General features: G+C 45.6%; 1 long non-coding RNA gene across 1 annotated transcript; it reads left to right on the top strand.

Moving 5' to 3' along the window:
* The first annotated feature begins 652 nt into the window (after window positions 1-652).
* LOC145876367 (uncharacterized) lies at window positions 653-2,989 on the top strand. Its single transcript, XR_014391517.1, has 3 exons — window positions 653-1,879; window positions 2,027-2,069; window positions 2,164-2,989. It is a non-coding gene; the product is annotated as an uncharacterized LOC145876367 (long non-coding RNA).
* Window positions 2,990-6,331: the final 3,342 nt, after the last annotated feature.

A 6,331-nucleotide genomic window follows, 5' to 3' on the forward strand; every position in this document is an offset into this window, starting at 1 on the left:
AGGCCAGTATGTATAACACACCATGCTGGCGTTGTAAACACCATGCTCTACCAACTGAGCCACGGGGAAGGCGATGTGTTTGTTCAGTTTTTTTTACTTTAGTGAGCGAGTGCGTGCTGTGGGAAAATGTGACACAACTATAATTTGATCAGGAATTGAAATGTTAATTAGATCTTGAGGTAGAGGAAATGTGAATACTGCCTATGTAAGAGAGCTTTTGGGGAAAGAAATTGCATGGCGACAGTCTGGGGTTGAGAGGAGAGTAGGTGTTGTTGGAACAGGAAATAAGCAGCATCCTGTTTATCAGCAGTTAGGGGAATACTGAGGAAATGTGTTTTGTATACTTAGAAAAACAGTGAATGTTGGAAAAGGAACAGTATTTTCTACCCAGATAACTAATATCTGCACACTTAAAATACATCAAATAGAATATAAAAAAGTGCACTAGCCAAACAATGAGCCATCTGGAACTCTGTACTGTTGGGGCCTTTGTAGAGATTGTTTGCTTACAGTCCTACTGTGCTCTGAGACTAAGATAAACATCTGGCAGGATGGGAGGGTTCTCTTTCCTTTTCATTCTCTCTAGGATAGGGGTTCTCATTCTGTTTCATTCTGTTTCATTTTCATTCACTGTCTGTCTGTCTGTCTGTCTGTCTGTCTGTCTGTCTGTCTGTCTGTCTGTCTGTCTGTCTGTCTGTCTGTCTGTCTGTCTGTCTGTCTGTCTGTCTGTCTGTCTGTCTCTCTCTCTCTCTCTCTCTCTCTCTCTCTCTCTCTCTCTCTCTCTCTCTCTCTCTCTCTCTCTCTCTCTCTCTCTCTCTCTCTCTCACACAATAACATTTATTTTTATTGAACCTTTATTTAACTAGGCAAGTCAGTTAAGAACAAATTCTAATTTACAATAACAACCTACACCAGCCAAACTCGGACGACATGACTGTGACGCCGCAGTAAATGTCTATTACCAGAAAGATAAGGATCTTCTTTCAATAATTACAATATATTATGTTTGTTTTGGATTAACTTCTGAAATAAATCTTTCTTGAACCAAATATTTAGGTGCTACTGATGTGGTGGAACAGAAAGTCAAGTGTTATTGACAATTTATCAAACTCGAATGGATTTGAAATACATAAAATAGTAAAATATATTTCTAACTGTTTTCTAGGTAACAGCAATTGTCTTTAATTTGGTAAGGTTCAGTACACATTTGGCGTTTTAGACATTTGGACTTCTGAAGAATACAAAAATATGTTTTCATGAGTTCACTCATGTTCTGTAGATTGAGACTTGAGAGAAAGAGATGGGGAGCAATTGCTCCAAAGGGAGGAGAGAGGAGAGGGACATTACCGCTTTCTCCAAAAAGAGAAGTTTGTCTTTGGGAAGAAAAAAGGAGTACACTGAAGGGAGGAAAGCAGAGGGCAACAGTGGAGAAACGCTCTTTCAACAAAGGTGAGACCAATTTCCCTGAAATGGTTCAAGTCAGTATTGCCTTGTGTTGTAGTACCAGGTTGAGGACATAGAGGCCAGTGTTACCTCTATCTCTCATTGTCTCTCCTAGTCTTCCTGGCCTACAATCCCCAGTCTCCCCAGCCTACAATCCCCAGCCTACAATCCCCAGTCTCCCCAGCCTACAATCCCCAGCCTACAATCCCCAGTCTCCAATCCCCAGTCTCCCCAGCCTACAATCCCCAGTCTCCCCAGCCTACAATCCCCAGTCTCCCCAGTCTACAATCCCCAGTCCCCCCAGACCGACAATCCCCAGTCTTCCCAGCCTACAATCCCCAGTCTTCCCTCACAGCTGAGGGTGGAAGCAGTCTATGTGCCCCAGTGATCAGCAATAAGGAAGTAGGAGGTAACATCAACATCACTCAGAACAACGGTAAAAACATAACTCTTCCACTTTCTTTACATGCTGTGAGGAAAAGGTTTCCTCTGACATATTATTATATTCATACTTTATTCAATCAAATCACCTTCAGAACTGTAGGAGAATATAATATATTTTCCTATTTTGTTCAATTTCTAGATGACTCCTCCCAGGTTGCACAATGCAGTGCCACGCTAAAAGGGTAAGTTGTCAAACGTTTGACTTTGTGCGCGTGTGATGTGGTGTGGGTGTAAATGAATCGTTTTTTTGGTTAAACCATCTCTCTTTGTCCACAGTGAGTTGCGTGGTGGTCTGTCTCCAGTATCCAGAGAGACCCAGAGCGCATCAAGGAACACACACTACCACCACAATATGAAGAGAAAGACAACACAAAGAAGACACAATACATAATGAATGATAAATACATCTGCTTAATGCATTATTATGATGCATGACATAGCAGCTAATAGGTTATTTGGCATTGCGTATTATGCAGATGAATGCACATATAATGCATTATGAAGAGGGTATTCATAGGAGGTGTTACCATAGGAGGTGTTACCATAAGAGGTGTTACCATAGGAGGTGTTACCATAGGAGGTGTTACCATAGCCATAGGAGGTGTTACCATAGCCATAGGAGGTGTTACCATAGGAGGTGTTACCATAGGAGTTGTTAACATAGGAGGTGTTACCATAGCCATAGGAGGTGTTACCATAGGAGGTGTTACCATAGGAGGTGTTACCATAGCCATAGGAGGTGTTACCATAGGAGGTGTTACCATAGGAGTTGTTAACATAGGAGGTGTTACCATAGCCATAGGAGGTGTTACCATAGGAGGTGTTACCATAGCCATAGGAGGTGTGACCATAGGAGGTGTTTCCATAGCCATAGGAGGTGTTACCATATGAGGTGTTACCATAGGAGGTGTTACCATAGCCATAGGAGGTGTTACCATAGGAGGTGTTACCATAGGAGGTGTTACCATAGAAGGTGTTACCATAGGAGGTGTTACCATAGGAGGTGTTACCATAGCCATATGAGGTGTTACCATAGGAGGTGTTACCATAGCCATAGGAGGTGTTACCATAGGAGATGTTTCCATAGCCATAGGAGGTGTTACCATATGAGGTGTTACCATAGGAGGTGTTACCATAGCCATAGGAGGTGTTACCACAGGAGGTGTTACCGTAGGAGGTGTTACCATAGGAGGTGTTACCATATGAGGTGTTACCATAGCCATATGAGGTGTTACCATAGCCATATGAGGTGTTACCATAGGAGGTGTTACCATAGCCATAGGAGGTGTTACCATAGGAGGTGTTACCATAGGAGGTGTTACCATATGAGGTGTTACCATAGCCACAGGAGGTGTTACCACAGGAGGTGTTACCATAGGAGGTGTTACCATAGGAGGTGTTACCATAGGAGGTGTTACCATAGCCATATGAGGTGTTACCATAGGAGGTGTTACCATAGGAGGTGTTACCATAGGAGTTCTTACCATAGGAGGTGTTACCATAGCCATAGGAGGTGTTACCATAGGAGGTGTTACCATAGGAGTTGTTAACATAGGAGGTGTTACCATAGCCATAGGAGCTGTTACCATAGGAGGTGTTACCATAGGATGTGTTACCATAGGAGGTGTTACCATAGCCATAGGAGGTGTTACCATAGGAGGTGTTACCATAGCCATAGGAGGTGTTACCATAGGAGGTGTTTCCATAGCCATATGAGGTGTTACCATATGAGGTGTTACCATAGGAGGTGTTACCATAGGAGGTGTTACCATAGGAGGTGTTACCATAGGAGGTGTTACCATAGGATGTGTTACCATAGGATGTGTTACCATAGGAGGTGTTACCATAGCCATAGGAGGTGTTGCCGTAGGAGGTGTTACCATAGGAGGTGTTACCATAGCCATAGGAGGTGTTACCATAGGAGGTGTTACCATAGGAGGTGTTACCATAGCCATAGGAGGTGTTACCATAGGAGGTGTTACCATAGGAGGTGTTACCATAGGAGGTGTTACCATAGGATGTGTTACCATAGGAGGTGTTACCATAGGAGGTGTTACCATAGGTGGTGTTACCATAGGAGGTGTTACCATAGCAGGTGTTACCATAGCCATAGGAGGTGTTGCCATAGGTGGTGTTACCATAGGAGGTGTTACCATAGGAGGTGTTACCATAGCCATAGGAGGTGTTACCATAGGAGGTGTTTCCATAGCCATAGGAGGTGTTACCATAGGAGGTGTTACCATAGGAGGTGTTACCATAGGAGGTGTTACCATAGGAGGTGTTGCCATAGGAGGTGTTACCATAGGAGGTGTTACCATAGGAGGTGTTACCATAGGTGGTGTTACCATAGGAGGTGTTACCATAGGAGGTGTTACCATAGGAGGTGTTACCATAGCGATAGGAGGTGTTACCATAGGAGGTGTTATCATAGCCATAGGAGGTGTTACCATAGGAGGTGTTACCATAGGAGGTGTTACCATACCCATAGGAGGTGTTACCGTAGGAGGTGTTACCATAGGAGGTGTTACCATAGGAGGTGTTACCATAGGAGGTGTTACCATAGCCATAGGAGGTGTTACCATAGGAGGTGTTACCATAGGAGGTGTTACCATAGGAGATGTTACCATAGGAGGTGTTACCATAGGAGGTGTTACCATAGCCATAGGAGGTGTTGCCATAGGTGGTGTTACCATAGGAGGTGTTACCATAGGAGGTGTTACCATAGCCATAGGAGTTGTTACCATAGGAGGTGTTACCATAGCCATAGGAGGTATTACCATAGGAGGTTTTACCATAGCCATAGGAGGTGATACCATAGGTGGTGTTACCATAATAGGTGTTACCATAGGAGGTTTTACCATAGGAGGTGTTACCATAGCCATAGGAGGTGTTACCATAGGAGGTGTTACCATAGGAGGTGTTACCATAGGAGGTGTTACCATAGCCATAGGAGGTGTTACCATAGAAGGTGTTACCATAGGAGGTGTTACTATAGGATGTGTTACTATAGGATGTGTTACAATAGGAGGTGTTACAATAGGAGGTGTTACCATAGGAGGTGTTACCATAGCCATAGGAGGTGTTACCATAGGAGGTGTTACCATAGGAGGTGTTACCATAGCCATAGGAGGTGTTACCGTAGGAGGTGTTACCGTAGGAGGTGTTACCGTAGGAGGTGTTACCATAGGAGGTGTTACCATAGGAGGTGTTACTATAGGATGTGTTGCCATAGGAGTGGTTACTATAGGAGGTGTTACAATAGGAGGTGTTACCATACGCATACGACACACAATTAATCTTCTCCTTTCCCCCTTCTCATAACCAAGTAGTGAATCGCATCTCTGCATGTCTGGCAGACAAATCAGTGTGGATGACGGATCACCACCTCAAGCTGAACCTCGGCAAGACGGAGCTGCTCTTCCTCCCGGGGAAGGACTGCCCGTTCCATGATCTCGCCATCACAACTCGCCATCACAACTCCATTGTGTCCTCCTCCCAGAGTGCTAAGAGCCTTGGCGTGACCCTGGACAATACCCTGTCCTTCTCCACTAACATCAAGGCGGTGACCCGATCCTGTAGGTTCATGCTCTACAACATTCGCAGAGTACGACCCTGCCTCACACAGGAAGCGGCGCAGGTCCTAATCCAGGCACTTGTCATCTTCCGTCTGGATTACTGCAACTCGCTGTTGGCTGGGCTCCCTGCCTGTGCCATAAAACCCCTACAACTCATCCAGAACGCCGCAGCCCGTCTGGTGTTCAACCTTCCCAAGTTCTCTCACGTCACCCCGCTCCTCTGCACACTATCACTGGCTTCCAGTTGAAGCTCGCATCTGCTACAAGACCATGGTGCTTGCCTACGGAGCTGTGAGGGTAACGGCACCTCCGTACCTTCAGGCTCTGATCAGGCCCTACACCCAAACAAGGGCACTGCGTTCATCCACCACTGGCCTGCTCGCCTCCCTACCTCTGCGGAAGCACAGTTCCCGCTCAGCCCAGTCAAAACTGTTCGCTGCTCTGGCACCCCAATGGTGGAACATGCTCCCTCACGACGCCAGGACAGCGGAGTCAATCACCACCTTCCGGAGACACCTGAAACCCCACCTCTTTAAGGAATACCTGGGATAGGATAAAGTAATCCTTCTAACCCCCCCCCCCCCCCCAAATAAAAAATTGATGACGCTGTTCTCAGAGTGACATACAAAGGAATCAAAAGAAAAGGCAGCGCCAGCCATGACTATGGCATTGGAAGCAATGACAAGTCCTGGTGTATACAGCACCAAATGCATTTTCATCATAATGGCACTGTTATTAAATTCCCCCCCTTTAGTGACCCCTCCAAGCACAGAATAGGAGTGTATCTGGACTGGCCGGCCAGCACCCTGTCCTTCTACACGGTCTTCTCTGACACATTGACCCACATGTACACATTCCACACCACATTC

Source organism: Salmo salar, unplaced genomic scaffold, assembly GCF_965601325.2.
Source record: "Salmo salar unplaced genomic scaffold, fSalSal1 ptg000578l, whole genome shotgun sequence".
Lineage (NCBI taxonomy): Eukaryota > Metazoa > Chordata > Actinopteri > Salmoniformes > Salmonidae > Salmo > Salmo salar.